Source organism: Cydia amplana, chromosome 17, assembly GCF_948474715.1.
Source record: "Cydia amplana chromosome 17, ilCydAmpl1.1, whole genome shotgun sequence".
NCBI classification, from domain to species: domain Eukaryota; kingdom Metazoa; phylum Arthropoda; class Insecta; order Lepidoptera; family Tortricidae; genus Cydia; species Cydia amplana.
Window position 1 is genome coordinate 15,180,675 of NC_086085.1, and position 19,240 is coordinate 15,199,914.

At 36.4% G+C, this 19,240-nt stretch overlaps 1 long non-coding RNA gene across 1 annotated transcript in view; it reads right to left on the bottom strand.

The window, feature by feature from the left end:
- LOC134655856 (uncharacterized) overlaps nt 1-18,329 on the bottom strand; it is a 113,794-nt gene extending 95,465 nt beyond the window's left edge. Inside the window, exon 1 of the long non-coding RNA XR_010097466.1 lies at nt 18,194-18,329. This is a non-coding gene — a long non-coding RNA (uncharacterized LOC134655856). The remainder of the gene's footprint in view (nt 1-18,193) is intronic.
- Nucleotides 18,330-19,240: the final 911 nt, after the last annotated feature.

Consider the following 19,240-nt stretch of genomic DNA (forward strand, 5'->3'; position numbering starts at 1 on the left):
AGTAACCGCCACTGGGCAGAATAAGCAGTGGCACAGAAACATCGTTCAAATATTTCACGACCTAAATATTTGAGTCGTAAGTCCCAGCCACAGTAGGTCATCTGTACCAAACACACCAGTGGCCGGAAAATGTTGGCATCTTAACACTGCGATCTACATACCTATTCGTACGCCAAATTTTCTTAAACGTGAGTTTAAGGGTAAAATATAGTAAAGGCATATAATATGAATTGTAAATGAAAACTTAATACAAACATTACTTACAACTTACTACTAGGTAGATATATACGATAGTCGATAAGATACCTTGTGTATTTCTTGCGTGTATTGTTATTTATTTATTGAAATGTCTAATCAAGTCTATTTCTACTATAGGTATATATGATATACTGCCGGCCTATCCAAAGGTGACAATCGCTAGCGCTACGACAAAGAAACGCTTTGTGTCTCTCTATCACTCTTCCATATCAAAACACTAATATATGATCATTGTCAAGAGGGCGCTGTTATTTTCATGTAAGTATAGAGTGACAGTTCAGTATAGTATGAAAAAAAATATTTCCAGTGAAATTTCGCAACATGGCGCGTGATCATATATTACGTCAGGCTTTAGTGCGACAGTGACAGTTGCGTTTCGATCGCTACGAAGCGCAAGCGATTGGCATGTTGGCTTCCACACTGTTAACTGGCAGATCGTAAACCTTATTGTCAAGACATAAAGCCCACCATTAGTCAGGTGCTGTAGTGCGGGTGCGGCCGCGTGAGCGGTGGCATAGTTTTACGTTGTTCCAAATGTCGCTGCGTTCGGCTTAGTATTTATTGTCTGTGCCTACGTGTGGTGAACAGAGTGCTGAGTGACAAGGTACTGCCATTTATTTAGATACAAAAATAGATAGTGCAAGTCAAAAGTACAAATGAGTAGGAGGACGTTTTTTTTTTGTTGTCCCCTACACTTTTTTTTTTCAAATTTAGGATTTTTTTTTATTTCTACTCAGAATCACGAGCTCTTTCTATCCTAATAGGAGAAAAAAAGTGTCCCAAAATTTCCATACCATTTTCGATCTTTCCATTCCGCGACCGCCATACAAAGTCTATGAAAAATGGTGACGTAATGGAAATAAAAACCTTAGGACACTTTTTTTCTCCTATTAGGATAGAAAGAGCTTGTGATTCTGAGTAGAAATAACAAAAAATCCCTAATTTGAAAAAAAAAGTGTAGGGGACAACAAAAAAAAAACGCCCAGGAACACTTTCTGATGATGATGGCACAAGCATGAGGCTCTCAAGCAATGAAATTGGATCCGTTTTTACGGAAATTCTAAACAAAGTTACCCGTTCTTATGGCTCATGAGTGTATAAGGTGAGTTCGGGTAAGTTTCGGACGTTTTTAGGTGGGTTGAGATGATGTTGGTTTTGATTTTTTTTCTCAGCTTGTGGATAGGGTATGGACATGATTCAATTACAGAATTGATAATAATGAAATGCTCTATATAATATAATTTGATTATCTTTCTAGACGTCATAATGAGCGTGTAATGAGTGTTTAAATATAGGAAACAAAATAAATTGACAGCATTCTTTTTTTACCTGGTGGTGTAAGAACGGACGGGCCTATAAGTTCGGTCCTATTGCCGGTATCATAGAGTTTACTATTGCAAAATAACCGGTATTACCCACTGATTGATATATAGAAGAATTGGCCCAGGAGTAATTCGCGCTATCATATCCGACCCGATTTTTATTTTTTTGCATTTTTTCTGTCCGATCTTACACCATGCGCTAAATTTTCAAGAAATTATGGTTGCCAAACTTTAGATGTGGAGTCAATGAACCCGTGTAGGGTCAATGAACCACGTGGGTTCATTGACACTATAATCGCGTTAGGTTGAAAAAAGGTGATGAAAGAGGATTTAAGGATAAAATAATATGAAAGTGGAGGAATGAATACGACCATTTTCAATCAGTCTGCGTTTTTATCATTTACTAGCTGTTGCCCGCGACTTCGTACGCGTGGATTTGTATATTCATATTCATAATCATATTTTATTGATAACGTTAATTACATGTTAGGAGTAAGTACATAAAATAAAATTACATTTCACTAAATGTAAACATACTTAACAACAAATAAAAGCAGAACAGAAATACATATGTCGTGTCGATCATAATTATAAACTTAAAACTAAAATAAATCCATGTTTCGTTAAATAATTTTAAATAGTTACATTAAGGCTTTCTAATAATCCATATTAAAATATCTAAATTAAAAATAACATTTTACAGTGAAAGTAATGTCCCATCATGGTCCCATCGAAACAGTGATTTAGACTTTCACATTGTGTGTATGGATCAATGACACCCTGTCGAAGAATTCGTCGATAAGTGTAGCAGGCCATCTCCAATAACATTTTTTTAATCTTTCTAGTAAACGTGACATCACTAAGGACATCTCTGATTTCAGCAGGTAACGTGTTGAACAGTCTGACGCCTAAAACACCAAGGGATTTCTTAGCTTTAGCGGTAGTATGGGCCGGTACCAGAATGAGACTTCAACCGCGCGTGCTTCTACCCGACTGCTGCTCACGGGTTTTATAAGAGCTTAGATTGCTTCTTACGTACTTACCCGTACTTATTGGTGGTTATAAATTCTACATTAGCTTAGAACATTATGCAGCAAAAGATAGCAGTAGGGACGGTTAATCATTTGTTAATTATTATACAACGCATGAGATTTGTCTTTCACAACCTGGCTACGAAGTTTCAAGCCCCTAACTGAATAAAATTGTTCTCGATATAATCTCTCTCTCAACCCCCAGAAGATTTTCAAGTCCACTATTTAATAAAACCTACTACCTAACTACCTATTTACGAAGTTTGAAGTTCCTAGCTTTAAATAAAATTTGAACCCTCTACCAACTCTCAACCCCTGTTTAAACTTTTAGGGGATGAGTTTTTAAAAAAGCTGAAATTACTTTTCTTGTATTGTAATAATATGCCTTTATACAACGATTCAAGTCCCGCACTCAAGTAAATATTTGGGTTCCATACAAATTTTCGACCCCCTTCACCACCTTGGGGGATGAATTATCAAAGACTCTAAAATTAGTTTTCTTTTCTCTTAATAAAATATTTTTTTACGAAACTTCAAGTTCCTAGCTTTAAATAAAATTATAACCTATACAATCTTTCAACCCCTTTTTAACCCTGTTATGGGATGAATTTTTAAAAACGCTGAAATTAGTTTTCTTGTGTTCTAATAATATGGCTTTATACAAAGATTTAAGTCCCGCACTCTCAAAAATATTTGATCTCCATACAAACTTTCAACCCCTTTTTCACCTCCTCGGGGGATGAATTTTTAAAAACGCTAAATAGGTTTTTTGTTTTTTTAATAAAATACCTTTTTACGAAGTTTCAAGTTCCTAGCTTTAAATAAAATTTGAACCCTATACAAACTTTCAACCCCTTTTGGACCCTTATAGGGGATGAATTTTTAAAAACGCTGAAATTACTTTTCTCGTATTCTAATAATATGTCATTATACAAAGATTCAAGTCCCGTACTTACAAAAATGTTGACCTCCATACAAATTTTCAACCCCTTTTTCACCACCTTAAATGTTGAATTTTGAAAAACGCTGACAATAGTTTTCTTCTCTTTTAATGAAATAACTTTTTACGAAGTTACAAATTCGTAGCTTAAAATAAAGTTTAAATCCTATACAATCTTTTAACCCCTTTTTAACCATTTTAAGGGATGAATCTTTGAAAACGCTGAAATTACTTTTCTTCAGATCTAATAATATGGCTTTATACAAAGATTCAAGTCCCGCACTCTAAAAACTATTTGATCTTCGTACAAACTTTCAACCCCTTTTTCACCACCTCGGGGGATGAATTTTTAAAAACACTGAAATTAGTTTTGTTGTTTTTTAATTTAATACCTTTTTGCGAAGTTTCAAGGTCCTAGCTTAAAATAAAATTTGCACCCCAAGACAAAGTTTCATCCCCTTTTTTACCCCCTTAAGGGTTGAATTTCCTAAAACGTCGCAATTCCTTTTTTTTGTTTTCGGCTATTATGCCTATCTACAAAGTTTCAAAGCATTTGTAATGGATTCAAACTTTCAACCCCTTTTTAACCCTGTTAGGGGATGAATGATTAAAAACACTGAAATTACTTTTCCTATCTTATAATAATATACCCATATACAAAGTTTCAAGTCCCACACTCACAAAAATATTTGATCTCCATACAAACTTTCAACCCCTTTTTCACCACCTTGGGGGATGAATTTTCGAAAACGCTGAAATTAGTTTTCTTATTTTTTTATATAATACATTTTTACAAAGTTTCAAATTCCTAGCTTAAAATAAATCTTGAACACCATACAACCTTTCATCCCCTTTTTAACCCTTTTAAGGGATGATTTTTTAAAAACGCTGAAATTACTTTTCTTGAGTTCTAATAATATGGCTTTATACAAAGACTCAAGTCCCGTACTCTCAATAATATTTGATCTCCATACAAACTTTCAACCCCTTTTTCACCACCTCGGGGGATGAATTTTTAAAAACGCTGAAATTAGTTTTCTTGTTTTTTAATTTAATACCTTTTTGCAAAGTTTCAAGGTCCTAGCCTAAAATAAAATTTGCACCCCAAGACAAAGTTTCATCCCCTTTTTTACCCCCTTAGGGGTTGAATTTCCTAAAACGTCGCAATTACTTTATTTTGTAATCGGCTATTATGCCTTTCTAAGAAGTTTCAAAGCATTTGTAATGGATTCAAACTTTCAACCCCTTTTTAACCCTGTTAGGGGATGAAGTTTCAAAAACGCTGAAATTACTTTTCCTGTCTTATAATAATATACCCATATGCAAAGTTTCAAGTCCCACACTCACAAAAATATTTGATCTCCATACAAACATTCAACCCCTTTTTCACCTACCTTGGGGGATGAATTTTTGAAAACGCTGAAATTAGTTTTCTTATTTTTTTATATAATATATTTTCACAAAGTTTCAAATTCCTAGCTTAAATAAATCTTGAACCCCATACAACCTTTCATCCCCTTTTTAACCCTTTTAAGGGATGATTTTTTAAAAACGCTGAAATTACTTTTCTTGAGTTCTAATAATATGGCTTTATACAAAGACTCAAGTCCCGTACTCTCAATAATATTTGATCTCCATACAAACTTTCAACCCCTTTTTCACCACCTCGGGGGATGAATTTTTAAAAACGCTGAAATTAGTTTTCTTGTTTTTTAATTTAATACCTTTTTGCAAAGTTTCAAGGTCCTAGCCTAAAATAAAATTTGCACCCCAAGACAAAGTTTCATCCCCTTTTTTACCCCCTTAGGGGTTGAATTTCCTAAAACGTCGCAATTACTTTGTTTTGTAATCGGCTATTATGCCTTTCTAAAAAGTTTCAACGCATTTGTAATGGATTCAAATTTTCAACCCCTTTTTAACCCTGTTAGGGGATGAATTTTCAAAAACGCTGAAATTACTTTTCCTGTCTTATAATAATATACCCATATACAAAGTTTCAAGTCCCACACTCACAAAAATATTTGATCTCCATACAAACTTTCAACCCCTTTTTCACCACCTTGGGGGATGAATTTTCGAAAACGCTGAAATTAGTTTTCTTGTTTTTTAATATAATACATTTTCACAAAGTTTCAAATTCCTAGCTTAAACTAAAACTTGAACCCCATACAACCTTTCATCCCCTTTTTAACCCCCTTAGGGGTTGAATTTTTCAAAATCGCTTCTTATCTCTTGTACACTTTACAAATGCAAACTCGTGTCCAAATTTCAACTTTCTAGCTTTTGTAGTTTCGGCTCTGCGTTGATGAATCAGTCAGTCAGTCAGTCAGTCAGTCAGTCAGGACACTTGCATTTATATATATAGATTTATAATGATGGAAACATATTTGTTTAAGAATAAGAGATCAATTAAGTATGTGGCATTACTTAGTTAAGTGTAGCGATCAATACAAGATGATTTAGGAGCTTTATTGTGATTTAATATCTTCTATTAATCATATTTACCTAATACCTAATTTAATCAGATATGATGGTGACACGAATAAAGTTTGAGCATCCCTGAGAAAATAAGATCGGATGATTAGCATCCGATCTTTTACCACTTCGGGTAAGACCTGATCTCGGCCTACAGGCATTGTATCAAAATTCCAAATATACAGATTTGTCACAAATTTAATAAAAATAACATACAGTCTGTAAAAGATACAAATAACGCTTCTACTTGCCACTTATTCAAGAAAAACTGGCGAACGGTAATTCCGGATACAAAAAAAATCTCATTTTTTGGACGTTTGCACTTAACCGTATATATCTTGCGACTTGTTAGTCGATAGTCAATAGTCAATAGTCAAAATATACTTTATTCATGTAGGCCTAGCAACAAGCACTTATGAATCGTAACATACTTATAAATTATCTTAAGCTAATTATCAGAGCAATTTATTGATGTTATTATTCCATAATAATATTGGATTATTATACAAATCAAATTTAACACAAATTTAAGAATTTCACAAAAGGATCGTCAAACATGAAAAAAAAATGTATAAAAAATACTAGTCTAGAATGTTTCTAGAATAAAATCTAAATGTCAAATAAATAAATAAAAAACACATAAGAAGTACAAACATCGGAATATTCGGAATATCAATTTCCTCATCATTAATCAAATATACCTAATAAATAAATAATCATTTCGAATAACAATTAATCCCACGTTGTTTTATCATTCATGTAGTCTTGTGTGGTATAACACGCTTTAGAAATAAGTTTACGCTTTACATAATTCTTAAATTTATTCGGAGCGACAAGTGCGTAATGAAGGGGGTGCGGGACAAAACAGCGCATTGCATCACCTTGCCAGCATTAAAAAAAAGCCCCGCAACAAGCAGAAATTTGAGTCATACTATCTTACCCGGTGTCCGATCTTAGTCGAACTCACCTTATGCTACCGTAAAACCCCGTTTTAAGTGAAAACGCATTTTCCCCATTTAAAACTAGTTTTTCGAAACGCACTTTGCGAAAACTAGTTTTGACTGAAACTAATTTTCGCTATTTCACCAAGGTGTTTCGTCCTAGGTCCCTATTCCATTAGATATCTACTCAAGTTTCTCCAGAAAATCGAATTTATGCAAAAGAAAACAACCAATCTTAACATACACCCAGTTTTCCAGATAAAAACAAAATAAAACTCGTAATTAAAATACTACAAAATCAGAACGCCGCGTGTAGAAAATACATTGAAATAAGTACCACAACCGGGCGGCAGCTTAAAGAGATTATTCAATTAATCGAATACATTACTGCCCATCAGAAATGTTAAAAAGATACATAAAAGGAATCGCAATTTCTTTATTACCTCATTTCAATTCCGACCGGCAACTCGATAAAAGAAACAAGATCGATGTCATCACGTCACTACTCTTACCACTAATGAAAAACCGTTGAAAACAAAACTCAACCTTATATTCTTAAAGTTAGAGTTGTGTTTAAATTGTAAAAGAAAATAGAATACAATCAAAGATTTTCCAAATTTGAAAAACGACGCATTATGCAATAGTAGCGGTTCAAACTGTGTCATAAAGCATAAATTCGCTTGCAAATAAATGAATAACGTCTCTTCATAATTGTAGTGCACATTGTTTATTAGTATCGTCTCGTTCTAGCGCATGGGGGTTACATATAGGTGTCACTGTCGTATGTACGTGACTGGACATTAAGTTGGACGCTGGGTATAATGGTGTTTGACAATAACATTAGTTCGGGTGGGACTCTGATTGGATTATTAGAAGATATCGACGTCCTGTGAGTTATGGGATCTTGGTGTAGCGTATTGAATTCTGTGTGTGGATATTAGTAATTGATTAATGTTAAAAACCGAACAAGTGCAAGTCCGACTCGCCCACCGAGAGTTCCATACTTTTTAGTATTGGTTGTTAAAGCGGCAACAGAAATACATCATCTGTGAAAATTTCAAGTGTCTATTAGCTATCACGGTTCATGAGATACAGCCTGGTGACAGACAAACGTTTTTACCCTTTGGGTACGGAACCCTAAAAAGCACTGGTAGAGAAGCTGAAAGCCATGAGTTCGAACATGTATGTTTGTCTGTCATATGATTTGTCTGTCAGGTAGTCCTCGATTCTGTAATAAGCCTGCAACATCAAAGACTTTTTCAAGTAATTATTAAGAGCTGGAAGGGGTAATCTTAAAGCATCGTCACGTAACTTGTTATAAAAATGAATGCATTTCCCAACGAATGACTTTGATACTTTACGGACACCATACCTACTAATACCATACCTACATAATACACACAATATAATTGAAGGAAAATAGAAAAAAAAAGAGGCAGAGGAAGGCCGAGACGTGCGTTTTTGGACCAAGCCAAAGAGAAAATCAAAGTAGTGACGTATCAGGAGCTCAGAACAGTGGCTGAGAGTAGAACACATTGGCGATTACTCCACCGACAAGAGCCAGGCTCTTAAAATTGTGATGATAATGACATAATACACTCATAGATATATTATATTTTGTTTCTTTCCTAGAATTACGCCCCCCCCCCCCCCTAAAGTAACGGAGAAAATCACGTGTAAATATGGTTTTCAAGCACCAATAGTGAATAGCCCAATACCAACTTCCCTCCACTTCGCTCACCGAACGTCACCGAAAACCATAAATACGTTCAGTTAATCAGCGTTCGTTTCATCACCTATTTAAACCGCGCTGCACTGCAATAACTGCATCGCAATCAGAAACGCATTACTGCACCTCATTTGCCGTCCACCCTACCCCCTAACGCCCACTGCGACCCTGGTGAAAGGGAGTAAGGACCTGTAAGTCGTTTGAGTCTTACTGCTTTTCTACAATCACCTCTATCTTGTTTTCCAGCAAGAAGGTTGTAAATACCTACGTCTGTTATATGCCTTTACAGCATTTGCGAAAACCACCCCCTTAAGTTTTGTTTGTCTAGCAAAATGCAGTAAATATCTGTAAGATTACATGCTCTTACGGCATTTGGTAATTGTTGAAAAGTGCTTGCTTTTAAAATGTTTGTTTCCGGTCTAGTCTAAGTAAGAGATGTTGGAAAAAATAGCAGTGATTTGGAAACATCGGTGAAGACTGTTTACATCGTGAAGATAAAAGATAAGATAAAAGATTTTTATTCGTGACGATTACAAAACATGTACAGACATGTACTGACAACAACAGCAAGAAAAGAAGAAATCAATAAGAGTGCATCACGAAATGGCCCCAACTCAGCATAATGCTAGCTATAAAGCCAGCGCTGGTCTTCCGTAGGGCCCATTCGGTCAAGATCAAGATCGATACAAATACTAGCCATGGCACGTGACTTCGTCCGCACAAAAGTTAAAAAATTGACAACCTCAGTATGAATCTATAGGTACCTATACTTTAGGTTGATTTAAAACATTCATTCGTAGAGCTTTACCACATTAGTAGAAGGTTGGTTTCAAGATTCGACCTCCAATGGAAGGCTGTGCGTTCTATGGCAATATCTAAGTGACTGTTTATACACTAGATGAGAAAGCATGCACTTTGTCATTGCAAATGCCATGCAGAGTTAACTTAGCCTGACAATACCTACATTTGCCATTCTATTAGACATAAAAAGACCCAAAAAGACCTTAGCCATCATACTTATAACCAGACATAGAAGTTTTTGTGTCGAGTGGAGATTCCCTACTTCCAGCATGTACAGAAATAATTTACCTCAAATCCAAAGCTCTCTAAATCTGCCTCTCCCGAACCGTTCCTACAAATTTCCCCGAATAAAAGACTCGTAGCCTCGTAGGCCCAGACATCGACGCGGTGTAAACACTCGCCTACATTTTAAACCAGTTGAATGTTTGATGGGGAAGCGAGGTTAATAATGCAGGGATGTTGTTTAAGGTACGTCTGCTGGTATTTGTGGGAGCCCGTTTTTAGATACGTTAGAGCGCTGGTGGACTAGCCTCCTAAGACCCAGGCCATACAAACGAAACATCCAAAATTTGCCACTGAAATATGAACCTAAACTGTAAGAAATAGGAGTTGATTTTGCGTTGCTTTGAAAATTGAACGAAACAAAGCAAAAGCGACTCTGTTCCAATTGAACATGGTTTAAATTACATCGAACTGAATAGGTACTATAGGTAGGACCTTGGGTCTTAGGAGACTAGAGGTAAAGCGACCTGCTTCTATGTACATCGGCCCAATTCCAACTTTCTTCTTCTTATGGTGCCGTCTCCTGTCAGAGGTTGGCTATCATTAGGGCTATTTTCACTTTTGACGCTGCAGCTCAAAACAGCGATCTGGTGCTCATCTTGAACCAGCACCTGCGGTTTTTGAGCCACGAGGTACGTCTTCTTCCACGTTTTCGTTTGCCTTGGATTTTTCCCTGTATTATCAGCTATTTTTATCTCCTTTTTTGGAATCACGGGCCTATAAATCCCTATCTTTTGATAGCCTTCGGTGGGGATATAGATCCAACACGTAAAGGCCCTTTGGAGAGCTTTAATGTCATGTAGAACGCCTGCTGGAACCCGTTCACAGGTGCAACAATAGACACCCATGGACCAGTGTCAGCAGGCATTGGGACTATTGTATCAGCTATTATTATTAGAGTGACAGAGAAAAATGTCCGCAATTGACGAACTTCAATTTTCGCGGTTATACCCCAGGCTTCGTATTTCGATGTTAGCAGTCGACGATCATTGCCCAATGACCATAGAGTTAAGGAGACTGCTCGTGCCCAAAATGCCCAACAGTGGCATTTCTGTTGGCGCGAATTTCCAGTGATAGATATGCGAGGCGCTCCGGGAATGTAATTTTCGCACGCCAAAGCGCCTCGCGCCCCGCGCCACCCTATCGGCGCCCGCCACCACTCTAGGCCGAGAGCTAGGGTTTGAAGTCCTTATGAGATGAAGATTTTGGCTAAAATTTGTTTAACACACAAGCTTTTTAGGGTTCCGTACCAAAAAGGTACAAAAGGAACATACACAGTACAGTACGGCTACAATCAGTTTGGCACTGACATAAACGCCGTCGAGAACGTAATTTACTTTGTATACATCTCGCTCGTACTTGCATATTTGTGCAAACGAGATGTATAGAAAGTAAATTACGTTCTCGATAGCGTAAATGTCAGTTTTGACACTGTCAGTGACTCATGGTACGGGCTCAGGATGTCTGTCACATCGCTAAATATCTCTAAAACTGCTGAAGCTATCGATTTGAAATCGCTACATATAGTATGTATAAAACAAAGTCGCTTCCCTGTCTGTCCGTCTGTATGTTTGCTTAAATCTTTAAAACTACGCAACGGATGCGGTTTTTTTAATAGATAGTGTGATTCAAGAGGAAGGTTTATGTACCTATAATTTGTTAACCCGTTCGAAGACGGGGCGGGTCACTAGTTTGGAATAATTATAAACAACGCTAACCCAAACTCATCGAAAGTGTAATTTTATTATTTTATTTTTATTAATTATGGAAAATGCCCTGACCATGCATTTAAATTTTAAAAAAATCACACTTGCTCGTAAAAGGTGTTATTACACGTAGGGGACGCGATCCGTAAATCCTATCAACCTATGGTTGTAATGTACAATTATACGTACTAAATTACGCTAAAGTTATACTTATTTTCCTTACAAGTGTGATGAAAAACACTATGTGTGCCCCGGGCCGTATTTAGGAATTACGAATTCAATTAAGCCCTCAACTTTTGCTTCGGGCTTGAATTCACACTCGTTCGTAAATTACCGTTACCATCCTTAATACACAATGTACTTTTAACTAAAAACTAGTACCATACATGATCTATGTTACGTAAATGTTCATGCCAAATTTCATTTAGGTAATTTTTGAAATGAGAGCGTTACGTTGATTGTACGGCAGCAGCTCGTGGCAGCTCTTTGGCGGCGTCTTCGTGTGACTTAATAAAAACATCACATTTCGATTTTCAATTTATTTCAGTAGTATAAAGATAAAAACAGTGTCTATCTCTTGAACTATCTCGTAGCTGAGCGCGGCGTCTCGCGACGGATGCCCCGGAAAATTGCTACAATGATTGTGAGCGGGAATTCCGAAATGAAGGAGCTCGATGCTGACTTACTGCCTGCAGGCGACTGTCGCTAGCTACCTATAGAGCCTGTAAGGACGAAGAATCTCGTACTTTCACTCGCCATTTCCTAATATATCTATCGCACGTGCATAATTATATTGTATATTACTGCTCCGCCAATCCGACAGTCAATGCCTCTGTGCCAACGGGACAGTAAAATATGCTAGAGCACGATAGAGATAGAATATGGTGTGTAAATTCTTCGTGTTTCGCGTCCTTACTATAACTGAGATACGTAGAGTTAGAAGAAATAATTCACATATACAAGTGCTATAATAATTCTGAGGGAATCCCGAAATGAAACTAGCACGATGCTGCCTTATTACCTGCAGGCGATTGTCGCTAGCTAGCTACCTACACAGCTAAGAAATTAACTGACATAGAGTTAGAAGAAATAATTCGCAAGACATTAATAATTGTTACAATAATGAAGCGCTGGCTGGACGTCGTGATAACGGACATAGAAGAGACAATCTCACGCCTGAGGATGCCGAAGACCGGGCAAACTGGAGAAGACTGAACAGGAAAGCGGACGCTGGCGCTAGGCCGGGAAAACGCTAGGTTGAAGAAGAAGAAGATAATTAATAAGTGAGAGAATTCCGAGATGAAACTCGACCAATCAAATTTTAAAATCTTTTAATATTTAGGACAGTTGCACCAGACACAATTAGCGAACTGACCATCGTCACTTCACAGTGCACTATGAAACTTCCCATACCTACAAAATTTAGCGAACATTGTAAGAGGTTGTCCAATCTGATATATATAACAAAAAAGTTAAATTCTGAAAAGTACCTTTTGATATTAATTTATGAAAGTTGTGTACATATTGTTAAATGTATCCTTTCGTTTGTCATTAATTGATTAATATATTATATAAAATAATATTTATGAAATGTTTAATATTCAAAAGAAAACTTTAAACCAAGGACTTGATGCCATAGGGCACTCTCTTACAGCTTTTCTCCAAGGATCATCCGATATTCGATATCGGATCGGACAACGAGAAAACGCTCTAACTGTGACGAAAGTCGATGGACGATGCAACTGAACTTTAATCTGTCGATAATATATAACTATTTATTCTACTTCCTAGTACTACATCTACCCACATAGTAACACCTGAGCTACATTATATCTCCCAAGATATCTTGAATTCTTATCCTGATCTACACGACACCATTAAATACGTAATCGTAGGAATTATTAAGGCTGCTACAGACTATAAAATAGCCCCGGGCGATCTACCAGTTTTACTATGTACTGTAGCTTATCTTACGTATGTCTTGCGGTCACCTCTGTTTGCAGTCACAAAAGAATAGGTACCTAAAGTTAGACCAAGAAAAGTCTACAGCGATTTTGTTAACACACGCTGTGCAAGTTTTATTTTAAACGTCAAACTTCTATTAAATTATGACTATGAATAACACTTTCCAATACGTATGCTATCAAAATCGTTGCAGACTTTTCTTGGTCTAACTCTAACAGTTACTTTGTTACCTGATTACGTCAAATCGTTACGGCAAAGCCGAAAGGCAGACATAATTTTAGCGGTCTATGTCTTATTGTAGGTAGTTGTGAGCGTGTTAGGGGTTGGTGTTTCACCGTAGAGTCAAATGTACCTACAGTCAAGTGTAAAAATATGGGTGTAGACAACTTACTCAAAAATATGTCCCATAGTTCTTAATTCGCTGACATAAGAGCTATGGGACTTATTTTTGAGTATGATTTGTGCATCCATATTTAAAACTCTTGACTGTACCGAGCGAGCCAATGGAATGAAGTGTCAATCTATCTTTTTTCGGCCCATGATTAAATATTTTTCCAGCGGGCTCAGCACAGTTCCATTTTTATCGACTATCACTATGCCCGTCACTTTCGCACTTACATACTTGTTAGAATGTGACAGGCATGGTGACAAACGATAAAAATGCGACCGTGCTACTAGCGCAGGTTTTATTGTTAATAAATATATTTATATGTGCCATGGGATTTGTTTATAAAGTTGTTAACTGCATACACACTCTTAGAAAAAAAATATGTACCTATGAGATTTGAGCTACATATTAACACAATATTTTATTATTGTAATGGGTTGTTTTAAGTACCAATTTTAAGAACAATACTAGATTTTTAGTAAACTGGCATCTAAAAATACCGATTTCTGACCTCAGTAAACGGTAAATACCTAGTTCAGCAGTACCACGTACGGCTCAAGCATAAAACGGACGTTATTTGGAACGGGCCCCATAAAAATGGCGCCGCACCTGCTCTTGAGTTTGTCAACGTTATGTTCTTCCTTTATTACCTGTAACTTAGTACCTATTTAAACTATAAATTGACCCATAATCCGATTTAATACTTACTTTCTTCCAGTACCAATTTTATCACCTTAATAAGTTTACGATAACTTACGAACAACGAAAAAGTATAACATTTAAATAATCATAAAATGTATCATAAGTAATTAGGAAATGAGAACAGAAATGATTAAATATTTAAAATGTTTATTTTTATACGCAGACGATGATGTTAGCTGAAAAATGGTTGAAAACGATACTCCAAGCGCCACCTAGTGTTGAATAGCGGAACTTAGTAGAAGCGCAGAAAACAACAATGTTGGTTCGTTTCTAAGTTGTGAGGAAATATGTTTTTTTTTTTTACTTTATGTTTGTGGAATTAAACTGTAAGCCCATGATATCTTGTAGTTTTTAAGACTGATACTCGCTGACTGTCTTTCTAACTACAAAGTAAACTATATTATTATAAAATCGTATCAAGACTAAAGTTCGTTTTTTTAGCATTAGAAAAAGACTACCTACGCGATCTTGAGGTGTCTTTTAATTGAAAAATGCTTTAAAAAAATCAGTAACGGCACTTATGAGAGCAAAAGAATGTAAATAATCGTATATGATTCATAATTGTTACATATTTGCCGTGAATTATTTTTCAAGTGTTTTTCAATAAAAAGACACGTCAAGATTTTTTACCTTTTTTCTAATGCTAAAACGAACTATATCTGCCCTCGACTTCGTCTTCCTACAATGATGACGATGACTGATAAAAACTGTCCTATGTCCTCCCCCGACCTCAAACTATCTCCAAACCAAATTCAGCGGTTTAAGCGTGAAGAAATAGGTAGGTAAGACTGACAAGAGTTACTTTCACATTTATAATATTAGTTTGCTTACAATACTACAAAAAAAAGTCCCTCAACTCGCCTATAAACTACCATGTTTACCCGGTTTTTTACAAAAAGTAAGTTTGCATGTGTCCCGATAGCCCGTCGGCACATCAAAGCCTCCCGTGCATGCATTGTAAGCTAATTCCCATCTTTAGTGGAAGAAAAGCTTTACTCACTATAAACGCGTAGTAAAAAGACCTTTTTGAATCGGTTATGGAGTCTTGCACTGTGCTGTTTGTGTTTGGTATTTAAATGTGATTCAGTTATAGGTTTACTTATGCGTTTCTGTGAGATTTCGCGTTCATTGCAACATTGCAAGACTATCTTTAAAGGTGCCTATTTAATTGTAACTGAAAAAGTAATGTTAAAAAACTATTACATTCAAAAAATAGTTATTTATACAACAAGAGATCAAAGTTTGATATTTCTTCGAGTGCTTATTTTGAGTCCCGTGCAAGCGAAAGATTCTATACTACGCTCGCTACGCTCGTGAATTTAGAATCTTGAGCGTAGTAAGGGACTCAAAAGCGCACGAGATGTAAATAACTTTAATCTCGTGTAGTTCACAAAACTTTTCACCTCAGCAGTGAGAACATATTAGAGAACCCGAAAAATGTATTCCTTCTTCATCACTTACCTCTATTCACTCATGTTTTCTTAAGATATACCAACAATTAAGTTTTCACCTCAGCAGCTCGAACAAGGGTACTTTGCTACTTAAAAACAGTGAGCAAAATCGCATTTTGCTCATTTTGTCTCACTCAGTGAGCAAAATGCGATTTTGCTCACTGTTTTTAAGTAGCAAAGTACCCTTGTTCGAGCTGCTGAGGTGAAAATATTATTGGACATCTTACAAAAGGTGTCGGGGCAGTGACGCGTACTGCAGCTACCTTAATAACTTGCGGAAATCTCTCTCGGAAACCATTGAATTTATAGCTAAAGTTATTAAACATTATCACGCCAAATGTCGACTTCGTAGCTTTATCAGAAATGTTAAAAATAGGAGTAGAAGGTGTTCATATAGCTCTTTACAGCGGCATATACTTCAGATTGTCACTACATTATTTTGCATTACTACGTGCGTCTTATAAGTCCTTAAAAGAATTAGTATTAAGGTAGTTTTACGATTTAACTCATGTATTTTTAGTCACTCGCACAAAAATAAAAATACACATGTCTACTAAAAATACATGAAATTACTCACAAAAGTTTAAATTCTAGATTTGAGATTCTGATTCTCGAAGACGAATTCGACTGTCAAAATAAAATATCCATATATAACATCCCTGTTATTACAATACAACAATAAGTACAACTTCATTAAAATAAGTCTAGGAATCGACTCGACGCACGCGCCCTCTAGCGGCTCTAGCCGTCCATTAAAAGTAAAACGGCCAGAGACAATTTACATAAAAATTGAGTGTGCTTCATGGCGGGTTTACATGCATGTCAAAATAAGGCAAACTATAGTTTGCCAAAATCCAATTTGTCAGGAAATAAGAACAAAAACAAACTATAGCTGGTCAACCAAATCTTGTCAGTAAAAAAAGGCGCGAAATTCAAATTTTCTATGGGACGATATCCCTTCGCGCCTACATTTTTCAAATTTGCCGCCTTTTTCTATTGTCAAGATCTGGTTGACCAAGTATATATATACTATACTTAACTACTCATCGCTTTCTTTTGTCCCTTTTGGTGCTAGTACTAGCGTAAGACAAAGACAGTATGATATATTCTCTTTGTCTAAAGCTGGTCAACCAAATCTTATCAGTAAAAAAAGGCGCGAAAATCAAATTTTCTATGAGACGATATCCCTTCGCGCCTACATTTTTCAAATTTGCCACCTTTTTCTACTGTCAAGATCTGGTTGACCAAGTATATGTTTGAAATGAGACAGTCCCTAGCCAAACTACATATATAAAGTGTGATTCAATAGAACTTGCTAACTTTGTAAACAAAAGTTACTAGTAATTTGACATTCAGTGTCAATTTTAGTATGGCGGTTTGTTTACATAGTTAGCAAGTTCTATTGAATGACACTATAAGCCCCTATGGGATTCGTCAAATATTTTTCAATCAAATAACTTTTTTAGGGTTTCGTAGTCAACTAGAAACCCTTATAGTTTCGCCATGTCCGTCTGTCCGCCCGCGGCTATGCTCCGTGATCGTTAGTGCTAGAAAGCTGCAATTTGGCATGGATTAATCATGTATATAGGTATAGAGACAGAACGGTAAAATAAAAAATACAAAAAACTGTTTTTGGATAGGTCTCTCAAAACGATAAAGTTAATATTTTCGGAAATAGACGCTCCGAAGCGGTCAGCAGTCTCCGTAGCCTACGACCGCCTGCAACTTCGGAGGTGTTACATGCGAATTGCCGACCCTAACACTAACTTTGTAAACAAAAGTTACTAGTAATTTGACATTCAGTGTCAATTTTAGTATGGCGGTTTGTTTACATAGTTAGCAAGTTCTATTGAATGACACTATAAGCCCCTATGGGATTCGTCAAATATTTTTCAATCAAATAACTTTTTTAGGGTTTCGTAGTCAACTAGAAACCCTTATAGTTTCGCCATGTCCGTCTGTCCGCCCGCGGCTATGCTCCGTGATCGTTAGTGCTAGAAAGCTGCAATTTGGCATGGATTAATCATGTATATAGGTATAGAGACAGAACGGTAAAATAAAAAATACAAAAAACTGTTTTTGGATAGGTCTCTCAAAACGATAAAGTTAATATTTTCGGAAATAGACGCTCCGAAGCGGTCAGCAGTCTCCGTAGCCTACGACCGCCTGCAACTTCGGAGGTGTTACATGCGAATTGCCGACCCTAACACTCCGCACCCTCGTTAAGCTCTGGGAACCATACTCACCGGCAGGAAAACAACACTAGTAGGGTCTAGTGTTATCTGGCTGCGGTTTTCTGGAAGGTGGAGGTACTTCCCCAGTTGCGCTCTGCTCTAGATTTGGATCCTGGCTCATATACTGGGTCAACCAAATCTTGTCAGTAAATAGGAACAAAAAAAACTATACACATCCTTTTCTTTTGGGTGCTAGTACTAGTGTAAGACAAAGATAGTAGGTATGATTCTCTCTGTCTATGTTTGAAATCAAACAGACCTTTGACACACTATATCTCTCTTTTGGACGTAGTTTAAGGACATTACCCGGGTCCCAAGCTACAAAGGGGATGAAAATATTAAATATTTATTTATGTTTATGTAAGCATGTAAACCCACCATAAAAATGACGGCTAATAATTATAATGTGATCGCCCGCGCCATCACAGTTCTGCCCGGGGCGATAATTACCGATTTAAATTAACAACAATTAAATTCTACGCCATTTGTTTCGGTTTTTAGAAGATATGACAGCTCCATGTCAATGATAGTTGTCAAAATGTTAGCTGTTCTTTTCACAGTTACTCTTTTGTTATGGTATAATTATTTGTCATGTTGTTAATGTTAATGTAGGCGTCATTACATACAATTAGCTGAAGATGAGAGATTGTTAAAAGTACAGACTATTCATTGGAATTACCTCGATTGTTTTGGATAACTTAACCTCTTGTCTGTGTTGATAAATAATCCTGATTCCTGACCAATTTTTAGTCATCTTATGATTTTTAGCTCTATTTACATCACAAATAGATTGTTTCAGTTTCACGTAGGTTTGCGGGCATCGGTATTTAAGATGGGCACCTATTGAATTACCTATTGCAGGTGAATTGATAACACTATTCATAAGTTTAATTAAATGCTGGTAAGCAGTACAGGCATGTCGCTTGGGAATTACATGTTCTGTGGCTTGAGAGAAACAGTCAAAGAATTTTATCGGATTTCCGTTATTATAAAAACCCGTCTTTGTCTATTTCTT